The sequence below is a fragment of the Danio aesculapii genome, chromosome 15, assembly GCF_903798145.1.
Source record: "Danio aesculapii chromosome 15, fDanAes4.1, whole genome shotgun sequence".
Taxonomy (NCBI): Eukaryota; Metazoa; Chordata; class Actinopteri; order Cypriniformes; family Danionidae; genus Danio; species Danio aesculapii.
In genome coordinates, this window is record NC_079449.1 from 30,626,243 (window position 1) to 30,643,658 (window position 17,416).

Genomic DNA, 17,416 nt, shown 5'->3' on the forward strand with positions numbered 1-17,416 from the left:
AGGACAGCATGCCAAACATGCTTTATAATCAATCATCAGCTAAGTGTGAACTCTTGAAACATATCATTACTGCAAATGTAAACTACGAAAGAAATCATTAAAAAAGGTGATGCCATGCGCATGCATTATTTGGTTTATTTTTTCAGCCAAGTGCATCCAGAATTTCATTTTAATTTTTGGAAATTTTTAGTTTTTATTAAATTGGTGTAAATATATACTAAAAGCAGCTCCAAAGTCCTCTAAAAAGCAATGCTCTGGCTAATTGTCTTGTTGCCTATCCAAGTTTTGGGAAAAACAAATAATAACTTGACTTCTGGTTGATCATTTGATATCAGAAGTGGCTTATATGAAAGGCAAAAGCCTCTAGATTACGCTTATTTAACAAAATAAAATGTAATCATGCCTTGACTTTTAATTATTTAATTATAATTTATCAGGACAGTAAGGTCTGACTTTGCTTAGACAAAAGTCTTGTCACAACAGGAAAAATATTCAGTATAGATTAGAATATAAAGTTATGGTGTAGTGGAAAATAATAAATATTGTCTATGACTCCCATGAGCTTGGAGGACTGCATCCATATATCTCTGCAACGACTCGAAACACTTATTAATAAAGTCATCTGGAATGGCGAAGAAAGCGTTCTTGCAGGACTCCCAGAGTTCTTCAAGATCTTTTGGATTCTTCTTTAATGCCTCCCCTTTCATCTTACCCCAAATATGCTCAATACATTGACCTAGACATTCTTTGCTTTCAAAAACTTTGATGTGGAAGCTGAACTATGAGAAGCAGTGCTATCCTGCGGAAGAATTTGCCCTCTTTTGTGGTTTGTAATGCACTGGGCAGCACAAATGTCTTGATACCTCAGGCTGTTGATGTTGCCATCCACTCTGCAGATTTTTCGCACACCCCGATACTGAATGTAACCCCAAACTTCAACTTGATTTTTCCTTCACCAAACTTGACTGATTTCTAAGAATCTTGGGTCCATGCAGGTTCCAATAGGCCTCCTGCAGTATTTGTGATGATTGAGGTGCAGTTCAACAGATGATTCATCTGAAATAGTCGACCATAGTCACTTTTCCAAATGAACAACTAGAAGTAATGTTATTATTTTTGCTCCTACAACTGGGATCGACGACAAGACTTTTGTTAGGTAGTGTATGTTATCCATCTTTTTACAAAGCAATTACATGTCTAATGTGTCACAGAAATGTCTTTAAACATGCCACATCTTAAGCAGCATTAATAGCCTAAATGCATTTAAACAACTATTTTAACTATTTTGTAATAATACGGAATTTTTTTAAAGTAGCTATTTACCGGGTGTCTGCGAGGTCTGAAAAAGTCTTAGAAAGTCTTAAATTTACTTAAATATGTTGTTTTAGGTCTTAAATCATGTTAAACAGGTCTTAACTTTACTATGTCCAAGTAAAGCTACCCAATCACCAACAAACCTTCTCAAAACATTTAAATATATATATATATATATATATATATATATATTGTATTGCAAAGAGATACTAATCACAACAGCTGTTAGAGATGTTTTCAGCAAATTCTCCTAAATAAATTCCCTCAGTTGGAAAAAAAACTAAAGCAACACATCCCTTTACATGATCTTACATTAATACAAAGTCCTTAGTGTTTAACCCTGTATAAGGCCAAAATTTCCATCATAATGGTCTTAAAATGGTCCTAAAGTCTTAAATTTGACTTAAAGAAACCTGCAGAAACCCTGTTTTTAGCGTTTTAGTAAAGAAGAGTAAAGAAACAGCAGCCTTAACTCAGTTGTTTGAAAATGTCTTTTGATACATTCTTAAATATGTCATTAATAACTTACTTATTCTGTTCAGTTGTGTATATACACTGCACAGAATATTTGTAAATGCTGTTATTATGCTGTTGCTACATTCAGTTAAAGTCAGACTTATTGACCCCTCTTTGATTTATTTTCTTTTTTAAATATATCCCTAATGATGTTTAACAGAGTAAGGAAATTTTCACAGTATGTCTGATTCTTCTGGAGAAAGTCTTATTTGTTTAATTTCGGCTAGAATAAAAGCAGCTTTTAATTTTAATAAACATTTTAATGTCAATATTATTATCGCTTAAAACTTGGTGATTTTCAAAAATCTCATATATTTTATTAAACCCTTAAATGACCATCTTTTATCCATAACCTACTGAAGTTAAAAAAAAAAATAGTAGTTTATAGTTACAGCCTTTCAATTTTTTTTTCTATTGGATTGCGACCCTTAGGCTGATTACAGTACATTACATTAAAGACACAGCAATAGCGTCAGATGCAGCAGATTGATTTTATGGCAGCAGGATAAACTTTCTGACACTTTTACAGCACTCACATAGATTAAAAAAATAAACCAAGAAAATGTCGCCTCACAGAAAGAAGGTTGCTAGTTCATCAGCTGGCATTTCTGTGTGGAGTTTGCATGTTCTCTCCATATTTGCGTGGGTTTCTTCCGGGTGCTCCGAATTCCCCCATAGTCTAAAGACATGCTATAGATGAACTGGGTAAGCTAAATTGTCTATAGTGTATGTATGTGAGTGTGTATGAGTGTTTCCCAGTGTTGGGTTACAGCTGGAAGGGCATCCACTGCGTAAAACATATGCTGGATAAGTTGGCGGTTCATTCCGCTGCGGCGACCCCAGATTAATAAAGGGTCTAAGCTGAAAAGAAAATGAATGAATGAATGAATAAACAAAGAATAGACCTGGGCCTATTGGTGTGTGTGCGACGTTGCATTCAAGGTTTCTATATTTATAACCACCTCAGAGGATATTGGGGGTCACGAATCACTGGCATTGTTATTTTGGGAATCACAGGTTGAAAAGATTGGCAACCCCTGGTCTACAGAACAAACCATCATTATAGAATGACTTGCCTAATTGACATTGACAAACCTTTAAATGTCACTTTAAGCTGAATTCTAGTGTCTTGAAAAATATCTAGTCAAATGTTATTTACTGTCATCATGGCAAAGATAAAATAAATCAGTTATTAGAAAAGAGGTATTAAAACTATTATGTTTAGAAATGTTAAAAAAGATGATGAAAAAAATGGGTTGAAAAAAAATCTCTCCGTTAAACAGAAATTTGGGAGAAAATAGGAGGGCTAATAATTCAAGCTTCAACTATATGTTTAGCTGGAATGTACACATGGCCTGTACTATGTCAGATTTACTCAAGATGTGGAGTGCTTTACATAGCATTTTGGCAGCTCTTATAAAAAATGAATTCTGGAGAAAATGCATCTGGGAACAGCTGTGAAATGATGGATTAATATTCCTCTGATGAGTGCAACTGCAATTTAAAGAGGTAGAGAGAGAGAAGAAATGGTTGTGGAGAATCTTGTAACATAGTTCTATCGGTATAAATGTCAACATTTATGAAGTGATCTTCCTTCTACACTGTTCATTAAAATGTCAGTTAAAGTTGGAGAAATCCCCTTCAAATGTTATCATTTTATCTAGCCATGTCCTTAACCTGCAGGCTCAGTTGTCTCTCAGGTTAACACCTTCCTTAATGATATGTTTAAACAAGGGTCTGCTCTGCACAAACTCAACCATGAAATCTGCTTTTCTACAGCTTCTGTATATGACATATCCTTGTCAAACGGGTATGGCAATAAAGCAAACGTGCTTTTGTGCAAGTGTGTGTGGTTTTATCTGTGATCTTGGGGGTTGTGTGTATGGTACAGGGGTATGACTGATGTATTTATATTACCCTTAAACACTTGCCACAAAACTGTTTGCACTAGTAACAATCGCAGTGCTTCGTGAGCATGCAAGAAGACCGCTGCACTGAAGTTCAACAGCATGATTTAACATGTTATCATGCCTAACATGTTTTAGCATAACAAATAGCACATGTAAGTCTGCAAGGTGTATTTTAAAATACACAGCACCTTATCTCCAAAGCATCTGCTGTGTAGGAAAGATTGATAAAAGTCTTTTACATACATTCTAAATCTGGGGTCACCAATCTCGGTCCTGGAGGGCCAGTGTCCCTGCAGATCTTAGCTCCAACTTGCCTCAACACACCTGCCTGGAAGTTTTAAGTATATCTAAGACCTTGATTAGCATGTTCAGGTGTGTTTGGTTAGGGTTAGCGCTAAACTTGGCAGGACACTAGCCCTCCAGGAACAAGTTTGATGTTCTAAATCGTAAATGTCTCAAATGACATTCATCTGCTAAAAAAGCAATGAAAACATCAACATAAAGTGGCATTTCAACAATTTACATATGTATCGTGTTGCTAACATCAACTTGTATGTTGCTAAAATGTTTCTTACACGTCAAAACTTAACTATCAAGTTGCTAGCATGGTTTTTGCATGTTTTAGCACATGGCTAGCATGTTTAACACATAATTTAAAATATAACTCACTGGCCACTTTTTTAGGTACACCTGTCCAACTGCACCTGTTAACACAAGTTTGAGGAGAATGGCTAGACTGGTTCGAGCTGATAAAAAGGCAACAGTAACTCAAATAACCACTCGTCACAACTGAGGTATGCAGAAGAGCATCTTTGAATGCTCAGCACGTCCAACCTTGAGGTGGATGGGCTACAGCAGCAGAAGACCACACCAGGTGCCACTCCTGTCAGCTAAGAACAGGAAACCAAGGCTACAGTTTGCACAGGCTCACCAAAATTGGACAATGGAAGATTGGAAAAACGTTGCCTAGTCTGATGAGTCTCGATTTCTGCTGCAAGATTCAGATGGTAGGGTCAGAATTTGGTGTCAACCATGAAAGCATGGATCCATCCTGCCTTGTATCAACGGCTGGTTCAGGCTGGTGGTGGTGGTGATGTAATGGTGTGAGGGATACTTTTTTGGCACACTTTGGGCCCATTAGTACCAATTGAGCATCGTGTCAATGCCACAGCCTACCTGAGTATTGATGCTGACCATGTCTGTCCGTTTATGACCACAGTGTACCCATCTTCTGATGGCTACTGCCAGCAGGATAACACGCCTTGTCATAAAACATGAATCATGTCAGACTGGTTTCTTAAACATGACAATGAGTTCACTGTACTCAAATGGCCTCCACAGTCACCAGAACTCAATCCAATCGAGCACCTTTGGGATGTGGTGGAATGGGAGATTCGCATCAGGGATGTGCAGCCGACAAATTGGCTGTAACTGCGTGATGCTATCATGTCAATACGGGCCAAAATCTCTAAGGAATATTTCCAGAACCTTGTTGAATCTATGGCACAAAGGATTAAGGCAGTTCTGAAAGCAAAAGGGGGTCCAACCTGGTAGAAGGGTGTACCTAATAAAGTGGCCGTGTTGATATGTCAGCCAAGCTTAGAGCTTTTATTTTGTCATGCGTTGATTAAAGTCAATGAAATAGGTCTAGCGAAAGCCAATAGAAAGAGGTAGAATTATCCATAGGTATCCAGATAGAGCTCTACTTTTTTATCTTGGATCACGTCATTGTGTGCCTTGTAAATCACATTATTGACTTAGTAGTTTGACCATTAGTCAATGTTTGCAGTTACTAGAAAAATGATGTTAACTGTCGCTGTCAGTAACTTTTTCTATGTAAATTGTAAAAAGATATCAATTCAACATGAACATTTAGTAACAAATATGCTGACAATAAACTGGCATGCTGTTGGCTCATAAAAGCATAGTGAGTAAACCATCCATAAACCATTGACAACCATCTATAAAATGAAGAGGTCTCATGTGAAGCAATCCAAGCAGCGTGACCACAGATATGCTCCAGGGGACTCCGTAATTGCTTCAACTGCTGTTTTCCACTTAAACAATAAGGTTAGGACTAGGATAAACAATCAGCACCATGACTGGGCCATAATGTCGAAGACGTACAAGAAGTCTGTTGAGCTATGGCTGGCAGATATTCCCTCCCCGTGATCCTCAGATGTCCCAGGATGTTAAACAAAGTGTCTGTCTGCTGCAGGTAACACCCGAGGGGACTCTCCTCACAAAGAAAAGTCATAATCATGGTCACGCATATGAAGTAGGGTGTGAACTAACCTCAACATGCTTTAAGCCAAGATATTAAGTCTTGGCTGTCTTCAAAAAAAGACTGGAAACCTCCATAAATGTATGGCCGGAAACCATTAAGCGTTCATTTAGAGCTGCACAATTGATCAAAATGAAATCGAGATCATGATCTAGCAAAAGCGGTCACTGTCATGCACATCTTGTAAGAATAACATGGCTGTGTAACTATGTTTCCATCCCTAGATGCGAATGAAATTTATGTGCATTAGGGGTGGGCGGATCTATCCTAATATCGATAGTATTGATACCAAGGTTGGTATTGATATCGAAACAATAGTAGCCTTGCGAAATCAATACTTATATTTAAATTTCATCTAATTTCCACTAAAATACATTACCTGTTTCATTTAAAATGTGGACATGTCTCTAAAAATCCCGCTTCTTTTATTTCTCGTATTCACCGTTGCTCCTTCCGGCTCTGCTGTTATTAGTTGTCCTTTCATCACGTGACTCAGCAGCGCCTAAGCGCATAGCGCAAGCACTTTTGGTTGTTCTGAGATGACGGAAAGAGGAGTGCTGTTTGGAGTTATTTTACTGCAGTAAACGAAAATACTGCAAACTGTGATGTTTGTACAGTCTATTCAATAGTGAGGCAACACCACAAATCTACTCAAACACATAAAACAACACAAAAAAGACAACACTGAGCTGCAAAAAAAGGAGAGAAGAGAAGGCAAATCCTCCAGACAGACTGCCAGCAGTGCCAGTCCTGAGACAGAGGTTACTGACCGAGTCGTTTCTGAGAGGAAATGATTATCTACAGTAGGTAGCTAGCTACAGTGGTGAAATTAATATTTGAGTTATATAGGACATTCAGTATTAGCTAATGCCAATTAAAAAAAAAAAGAGAATACTTGCTATAGTTGAACTTGTTACTTTGATATATAAGCCTATACAGTCAGCACATTAAAACCTGCTATTTATATGAAATATTTTGGAATTTAAAAATATACAGTGGTGGGCAAAATGATTAGAACAGTAGTTTTTTTTTCACCAGCTAAAATGGTTTTAAGTCCGTTATCTTTTGCTGTAGTGTGTTACAGTGTTAACAAGAAATAAAAAAAGGGTGTCAAGGTTTAAGGCTGCAGGGAATATTTATTTGGATGTAGGAGGGCTTTGGGGGTGTAAAGACTTAAGATTCGAAGTAATAGTAGTTTGTTTAGTTATTTGCACTTTATTTACTTATATAAGTAATTGTTTGCACTTTGCTTATAAATTAAGGTAATGTTTAGTGTCTAATGAAAGGGAAGCACTATATTTAGTTATTTTTACCAATACAGTAAACAAAAACTGAAAAAACAAAGTTTTAAAACATTTGTTCACCAGTAACAATTTTGTGTTCTTTGTTTATTTAAAATGTATTTGAAATGCATATTTGTTTTACATTTATTTGTTTAAAGACATTGAAGTGCTAAAAGAGAAATTGGTTTGCTATTATATTATTGTTTCTGAACAAAACCCCAGACTGAAGGAAAGTTAAATAAAATTGTATTGTTCTCTAGTAATAAGTTTGTGTTTGCAAATCCAGATCATTTCAATATTCATTCAATCATTTTCTTTTTCCTTTATTAATCTGGAGTTGCCACAGCGGAATGAACCGCCAACTTATCCAGCACATGTTTTACACAACAGATGCCCTTCCAGCCGCAACCCATCTCTGGGAAACATCCTTGCACACTCATTCACACACAAACACTACGGACAATTTAGCCTTCCCAATTCACCTGTACCACATGTCTTTGGACTGTGAGGGAAACCGGAGCACCCGGAGGAAACCCACGCAAACACAGGGGGATTATTATAATGATGAGCTCTTCAAAACTGCTGCAAGCGGCTTTTCTCGGTTCAGACAACAGGGTTTTTATTGGTCCATTTGCACACGTATATCTTTATTGGCTACTGAAATGCAGATTGAAGGTTTTATTCTCAATTCAAATTGTGGGCATACTCAGTAATGAGTTATGATTTAAAATCTGAGTAGAATACTTCCCTTTATTTGTACACACTTAAAATTTCCCCTAAAAAAGTACAAATACTCCAAAAACCTATAGTCGATTGTGGTAATGTGAGTAGTAGAAATTTATTTTACTTTCCACCCCTGCTTAGATTTGAAAAATGAGATCCTGGACCAGTTTTTGTGTAGCACAGGCAGTTGTGGCTAAAAATATATTGTATTTGTAAAAATATATATATATATATTTTTCTTTAATAGACATATTTAGAATAAGATCATTTTTCATGAAACAGTTTGTAAATTTCCAACCTTAAATATTTCAAAGCTATTTTTGAACCCTGATAATCCAGGTTTTCTAAAGTTTCTATCTTGGCCAAATATGATTAAAATATTTCCATTGGCTTTTGATCTGTTCCCATGCATAGCTTCTATTATGCATAATTATTATTTGACCACAGCATTACATCCAATTTGCATTGCAATTTGTATCCAAAATGACATTTATTATAATCAAACCATATATTATATCAGGTCATACATTTCCTGGGAATTGAGTGGACAACCCTAACATCAGTAGCACCGATGCCTATTGTTAAGCCACATGAATTTGGTGGCAATAATCCAATAGCAATTCCTAATTTATGCATGCACTGCAAACCCCGCTGTTGTCATTACTAAAGATATTAAGTTAATATAACTTGACATCACTTAAAACACCAAAACTTGAACAGGTGTATTTAACTTACTCATTAGGCAGCTTTTAATAATATTTTAATTATCTCTGAACTTAACATTTTAATTTATTTCAGCCTTGACAACCGCGCTGATTGGTTGATATATGTTATATGACACAAGGTGGTCATTTTGCTTGTGATGCTGAATTTTGTTGAAGCGCAGCTGCACAGAGGCAAATGCTTATTTACATTTTTCTTAATTTATATACACACAGGGGCAACATGCTGGCACAGTGGGTAGTTCTGTTACCTCACAGCAAGAAGGTCGCTGGTTTGAGTCCTGGTTGTGTCAGTTGGCATTTCTGTGTGGAGTTTGCATGTTCTCCCCGTGTTTGTATGGGTTTCCTCCGGGTGCTACGGTTTCCCCCACAAGTCCAGAGACATATGCTATAGGTGAACTGAGCTAAATTGTCCGTAGCGTATGTGTGAATGGCCCTCCAGGTTGGGGGTTTAGCATTGGGCTAATGACCCACCTCGTAAAAATGAGATGTTATGAAACACCAACATGGTGCGGCTAAATATCATCTTTGATATAAACAGCCCTGGGAGTAGGTAAGTAAGTAAAGAATATAAAAGCTGAAAAATTTGGAAGTTTCATTTTAAGTTATCTGTACATAAACATTTCAGTTATCTGTGTTATGTGTTTGTGATTGGTTTGTTCTGTTTCCTGGGGGGTATTCCAGAAAGCAGGTTATGTGACATACCCAAGTAAGTTTGAGAGTAAGTAAATAACCTCAGCTTTGGTTTCAAAATCGGAGGTAACTTCTGGGGTATGTTAAGTAGCCATAGCAACTTACACTGAAGATAACCTGCTCCAGAGCAGGTTATGTTCCAGTGTTTGTCTGTTTCAGAGAGTTTACTGAGCATTGCGTGCTCTTTTGATGATAATATTTATAGACGTAGAAGCACAGATATACACGTTTTTTCATTGTTAGAGGGCTATAAGTGCATAGTTCTTTTCATAACCAAATGTATATTTGAATGAACGTCATTGTTTTTCAAAAGAATTGTTCATGTATTTAACAAACCTTTTGAAATCCAACATGACAACCCGCGGGTCTGTGCTTACCATAGAAAACATTTAGTGCAGCTCTTTGTATTCGTGTCAGAGCATTTTAGGCAGTTGTACAATGTGGCAATAGCGTGTAGGACCATATACAGTATGCCTTGCACTGAACTGTTTTATACACTTTTGTACATAATTTTATACGTTTTGTACACTGTTTTATACATGTTTTGTACACTTTTGGTCATAAACCACAGTGTATCATTACACAGATGATTCAGAGCCTGTCAATAGCGTAGTGGACAATGCGTCATTAAAGAACAATGAAGCGCACAAAGGAGCGATTTCGAATCTCACATGGAGTTCTCGTCTTTTTCTCTCTTTCTCATTCTGCACCCCTCACATTTTTCTGTAGCTTATAATATTATAAGAAGTGCAGCTTTGTCTTTTGTAGGAAAAGATATCCATATTTTAAGATGTAGGACGTCGTTCATATACATACATCTATTCACGCACACACACACACTTTATACGTTTTTTTTTTAATATCATATTTTTTCAGGGTTTCCAAATGCTATTGTGAGCATTAATTGTAGCCTATTTTAAAGCTCCATCAGTCAGGACACTGATAATATGAAATCTGCCCATAGTATAAATGTGCAGGTACAACTTAATTTTCTGCCCTGATCTTTTGGTGTTTCAACTATTAAACTCATTACTGCTTCCACTTACTAGCTCATGAGTGATGATGACCCCACCTCATCACTATGTTGAGGCTAAATGGCTAATTTTCAGGGAGCAATGATTCAAATGTATAGTACAAATATAGTAAAAACATTGTGTAAAGCAAGTTTTAAACAATGTTTCTTTTTACTATATTTGTATTATACACTTGAATCATTTCTGGGCACTACATTGTTACTTGCTGGAGGTCAAAGGATATCCTTTTCTGCCTTACAAGATGACACCCTACCTGCAGCCTGACCCAGAGGAGAGCTCAGTGACCCAAGCAGACCAAAGAGATGGAAGAGTGCTAAGAAATATTATGTCAAAAAAAATATGTTTAATTAAATAGTTTGGACTGAAGCACTGTTCATTTCTTTATTTCCTGAAATAAAATGAATGATTTGATTTTTACATTGCTTTATACACACACACGCACACATGCACGCGCACACACACACACACACACACACACACACACACACACACACACACACACACACACACCTTTTTACATGTAACATATTTATTCCTTTACATTTCTTCCCTCAAGATGATGCTCATGTGACTTTGTCTTTGAAGATGGACCTTATACAGCTACTTTAGAATTAAAATAAATAAATAAAAGATTGTTTTGTGATACAATAGTGCAATTCAAATATGGAAAAGTGCAGACAAATTCTTGCACTGCTTGTTAGTTGAGGCAGAAGGAACTTCATCTGCATGCAGAACAAAAAGCACAAAAAGAACCTAAAGCTACCTGACATCAATCACTTACATCAGTGACGGATTGTGTGGTTTAAGTCAAATAACTCAACTACTGATGAGCCATTATTAAAGGACAGAGCAGCTCCTCTAACCGGGGAGGCCTCAGCCTCCTTTCTATTAGCTACATGACAGAAAGATTTTTCTAGAGTGTTTAATACAGCTCCAGTAATCAAATATTACATTTTCAGAGAATGTTTCTGTGTTTAATTATGACTTTGGACAGAGTTATTCTATCTCCAGAAGGATTACAATTTCTATAAGCCTTATATACGAGTCAATACACATTTGTATTGTGGCCTTAAGAAATTAATGGCAAGAAAATTAAATGCATGAATGGTTACATAACATACTCAAGAAGGATGTTAAAGAGAAGTTAAAATTTTCATTACAATAAAAGGGAGGGTGGCATGTTTAATTTAATGAGCTAACACATTTTCTTATTATTTTCTTTTCTTATCTATTTTTTTTATCTTATATTTCTTTTTTTCATTGATGCAGATGTGTAATCTGTGATTAAAACCTCCAGGTCCGCCTCTGTAAAATGCGTTGCCCTTTTTTCTTACCGTGACTTGCTATGGTGACTCGTGAATTCGGCGATCCACTGAAAATGCCTTCAGGTATGCGCATTAACCTGCGGTTATCTTCAGGAGGTTGATTTAACTAACTCTTATCAGCTGTTTTGGAACCGACATACTCGCGGTAAGCAAGTTTTGGGTAAATCAACCGAGAGTTCAGGGTTTAGCAGATGCTAAGTTAACCCAGCTTTCTGGAATAGCCCCCTGGTTTTTGCTTTCTGATTCTAAATAGGTGACCCGTTATGGTGCAGCAGGTGCGGCTAATCTTCAGGCTTATAAAAGGAGCTTCCAAATTGTGTTTGGAGACTGCTTTCGTTTGACTTCCTTTGGCTTACCCACCACTTTTATTATTATTTCTTTGTTTATTTGAACTTTGCTCCCATGTAATTTGTTCTTTTGAATGTTATGTTAGACATTTAATTTGGTTACTTTAATACCCCTTTGCACATTATTTTATTTTAGCATTTTTGTCTTTTTGTAACCTTTAAATAAATGTTTTTTGCATTATTATATTCGACTTGGTTTGGGTTCCCTTCATTTTGTTGCGTGCTTGAGCCTGCATGTAATAAATAGGGGGTCGTCCTCAAGTAACTTGGGAACCTTAATTAAAAACACCTGTCGGATTTCCATGTGGAAGCTGCTGGAGTTTTGTTAGTGTGTGTTTGTTTTGTTTTGCAGTCTCTCGTTTTCTCTTGCATTGCTTTCAGGAATTTGAAAAAAAGCATCGGAAGTGGGTAGGTTAATTTTTGATATCTATGCCATCACGAATGTGACTCTAGCTCGATGATATTTGGGAGTGTAGTTTGAGGTGATCGTGTATTTGATCACAAATGTTTGATGTTTCTAACACACGGCTGATATCCCCATGTTAGGCATAGCAACGCTTTGCGTTGGTTTTTGTTGTTTTTGTTTGTTATTTTTGTGCTAACGCCAAGTTAAGAGCACTGCCGCTTTTGTCTGTCTACTGGTTTGTCTGTAGATTTAGACCTCTGCCGGTATTTGAGTGCTAAAAGATACTTGACTCTTGGTGAAAGCATGAAGATTAGGGTGAGTTAAAAAAGGTTTGGATGTGACAAATAATATTAAGTTGTTACCGAAATTCAGTGAAACAGACGTTGACACATTTTTCAGATTGTTTGAAAGATTAAGCGCATCGATGGCCTGGTCAGAGGCGGAACAGACTATGATGCTTCAGTGCGTACTTATGGGAAAACCACCGAAAGCGTATGCGGCTTAATCAGCGGTAGATAGTGGGAGTTATAGTAAGATCAAAGAAGCTGTGCTAAAAGCTTACGAGTTGGTTCCTGAGGCTTTTAGGAAGAGATTTAGAAATATTCGAAAATCTAATGCACAAACATATTCTGAATTTGTGTCTGAATTAAAACTTCAGTTAGATCATTGGTGCTCTGCGTCGGGAGTAAAACGTATGAGAATTTGTATGAACTAGTCCTGTTGGAACAATTTAAAGCTACGCTTCCTGAATATGTTGTCCTTTTTTTTGACAGAACGCAAAGTGAAGTCTGCAGAAGATGCTGCCGTTATCTCCGAGTATGTAATCACGCATAAAGTTGAGAAAATGGGGAGTGGCATTAAACATAAATTGAGATCTGATGTTTTTGGTGAAAGTGCAGCTTTACAACCTTCTACATTTGAAATGAGTAAAACACAAGGCATTAAAGCCTTATAGTGATAACGATGACCGCTGTGCGTATTGTCATATGAAGGGTCATTGTGAAAAAGATTGTCTTGTACTGAAAGGGAAACTGTCACGTGTAAAATCTGAGCAAAAAGCCATCTTGACTGTATCTTCATTTCAGACTCATGAAAATGCTAATGATTAACCTGTTGTGTTGCTGAAGCCAGTGATGATGGTAAGAGCAGCTAATGAAAGTTATTCTCCTTTCATTACAGATGGCTATGTGTCACTGAAGGAAAACGCCTGTAAAAATTCTTTGTGATACAGGTGCATCTGAATCATTTATTTTAGAATCTGTTCTACCTTTTTCACAGGAAACATCAATCGGGAGTAATGTGTTAATACAAGGAATTGGTTTGAATACATTGTCTGTTCCTTTGCATAGGTTGTTTCTTCAATCTGAATTGATGAGTGGGCCAGTGGTGTTAGGAATTCGTCCTTTACCAGTAGAGGGAGTGTCAGTTATTTTGGGGAATAATCTGGCAGGTGATCGTGTATGGCCTGATGTTCCACCACCTCCAGTGGTGACAACCACTCCTGCTTTGGGTGAGACTGATATTTCTACAGATTTTCCTGAGACATTTGTGTCATTTGCATTTACACATGCTATGTGAAAACAAGGGATTGATAAACCAGATTTATTGGAGAGGGAAATTCCTGTGACTTCTAATAAATCTGTTCCAGGTTTTATTGCGGTACCCTCAATTACTCGTCTTGATTGGGAAGTTACTCAGTGTAAAGATGTTTCTCTGAAACCCTTGTTTGATGTGGCTTTGTCCCAGGATGCAGCTGAAAGCTTTAGTGCATGTTGTTTTGTTTATAACAAAGTGCTGCTACGAAAATGGTCTCCGAACAGAGAGGAAGATTTGGGTGGAGCTGTGATACAGGTTGTAGTTCCTGTTTCTTTGCGTGATGCCGTATTAGCAGCTGCTCATGGAGGTATGTCTGGTCATTTGGGTGTAAACAAAACTAACCAACACTTGCTGCAGTATTTCTATTGGCCTCGTATAAAATCTGAAATAAGACGATACATTAAAATATATCAGAAGACCGGGAAACCAAATCAAACTTTGAAACCCGCTCCTTTGTATTCTATACCCATTTTGGAACCAACTTTCCAACATCTGATAGTGGACTGTGTAGGGCCGTTACCACCTTCTAAGTCAGGAAGTAAATATTTGCTAACAGTGATGTCTCAGAGCACTCGATATCCTGCAGCATACCCTTTAAGTTCTATTACAACTAGATCTGTAGTGAAAGCGTTGTCACAGTTTATTTCAATCTTTGGAATTCCGAAAATTGTTCAGAGTGACCAAGGGACAAATTTCACATCAAAAAAATTTTCTGAGGTGTTGCAGCAATTAGGAATACGTCATAAGTCCAGCGCTTATCAGCCTGAGAGCCAAGGTGCTCTAAAACGCTTTCACCGGACACTGAAATCTTTATTAAAAGCCTATTGCACAGGAGATTGGAGAGCTAAAAGGAGATTGGGAGCTGGGTTTGCCATGGTTGCTATTAGCAGCCAGGGAATTTGTTCAAGAAAAAGTTTGCTCAATGTTTTAGGTTTTCGAAGACGTTTGCTGTTGGCTGGGGAACTAGCCAAGGAAAAGCTGGAAAAAGCCTAGAAGAAAATGAAGGGTTGGTTTGACAGGAAGTCGGCTGTTCGTAAGTTTAGTTCAGGAGATCAGGTTTTGGCTTTGCTTACCCTGCCTGAGTCGCCTTTTTGTGCACAATTTTCAGGACCCTATACAGTGTTGCGATCAGTGTCTGATCAAAATTATGTATTGTCTACTCCTGAGTGTAGGAAGCCAACTCGGTTGTGTCATGTGAATCTATTAAAGCTTTATTATAGTAGAAATGGAATTCAGAATAGTAAATCACCAGTGATGTTGGCTGACACGACTTTGAGCTAGTCTGAAACTGATGTTAAAGTTCCAGATGATGCTATTTTACATCCCCGGCTTAACAATTCAGAGTCTTTGAAACATTTACATAAGTTGCTGAAACATCTGCCTAAGAAACATTGCGCTGAACTGATTTCACTGTTACATGCATTTTCTAATCTCTTTTTCAGATCCGCCTACGCGCACTGGTGTAATTGAACATGACATTGATGTAGAGGGATCAAAACCTGTTAGACCGCAATTAAGCCTGATGGCTCACAACGATTTTGTACCGATTATAGGAAGGTAAATGCAATAACCAGACCAGATTCATTTCCTTTACCTAGGATTGAAGATTGTGTTGATCAGGTGGGTTCTGCCTCCTATGTGAGCAAATTTGATTTGCTCAAGGGATAGTGGCAGGTACCACTGACTCCACATGCCCAGGAAATCTTTTCAATTATTACACCTTTTGCCCAATTTTCGTATTCTGTTATGAGTTTTGGTTTGCGAAACGCTCCTGATACATTTTGGCGGATTAATGAACAAGGTGACATCAGGATTGGAAGGGTGCGCTGTTTATCTAGATGACATTGTCATCTATAGTGACACATGGAATCAGCATCTAACTCGCATTCGTGACTTATTTACCTGTCTGACCGCTGCAAATCTCACCGTTAATCTAGCAAAGTGTGAGTTTTGGGGGGCGGGGGGGGGGGGGGGGGGGGGGGGGGGGGGGGTTGATGGGGGTGTTGGATCCGACCTGTTCGAGCAAAGATTTTGGCCATTGATAATTTTCCACCTCCCCAGACAAAGAGAGATTTGATGCGATTTTTAGGTAGGGTAGGGTTTTATCGAAGCTTTTGTTCAAATTTTTCTTCTGTGGTGGCTCCCCTCAGAGATTTGCTGAAGTCAAAAGTAAAATTTGATTGGACCAAAAAGTGTGAAGATGGGTTTGAAAACGTAAAAAGAATGCTAACTTCATCTCCTGTTTTGGCAGCTCCGCGACTGGCTGATCCATTTAAACTTCAGGTGGATGCAAGCCACATCGGGGCTGGTTCGGTTTTGTTACAGGCTGATGAAAATGGTATCGATCGACCTGTTAGCTATTTTTCATGAAAGTTTAACTCGTACCAACTAAATTATTCTATTATCGAGAAAGCTTTAGCATTGATTTGGGCACTTCAACATTTTGAGGTTTACTTGACTTCTGGTATCACGCCAATTGTTATATATACTGATCACAATCCCCTTCCCTTCTTGCATTTTCTACAAAACCCAAATCCACGTCTGATTTGATGGTCTCTCTTCTTACAACCATTAGCTCTCGATATTTGTCACATAAAGGGCGTAGACAACACGTTGGCTGACACCTTGTCTAGGGCCCCTTATGAGTAGTGGTTTGAATGTGTGTTCCTGTTCTTTTAGTTTTAGGATGTTTGGCTTTGCCTTAAATTGCTGCTTCCAGATGCGGGGAGATTGCTGGTGATTGCTTAACATTTTTCTACAATAAAGCGAAGTTTCATTTTTTTATTTGTTTTTGTTTAAATTTATTTGGGGATTTTTTAATTTATTGGGGAAAAAAATTAAGGATAGAGATTGTTCTAATCTCTTTCTTTTAAGGGGAAGGTGTTATGGGTTTGTGATTGGTTCGATCTGTTTCCTGGTTTTTGCTTTCTGATTCTAAATAGGTGACTCGTTATGGTGCAGCAGGTGCGGCTAATCTTCAGGCTTATAAAAGGAGCTTCCAAATTGTGTTTGGAGACTGCTTTGGAGGATTGTTTTTTCCTTTGGCTTACCCACCACTTGTGTTATTTTTTTTTTGTTTATTTGAACTTCACTCCCATGTAATTTGTTGTTTTGAATGTTATGTTAGACATTTAATTTGGTTACTTTGATACCCCTTTGCACATTATTTTTTAATTATTTTTGTCTTTTTGAAACCTTTTAAATATCTTTTTTGCATAATTATATTCAACTTGGTTTGGGTTCCCTTCATTTTGTTTCGTGCT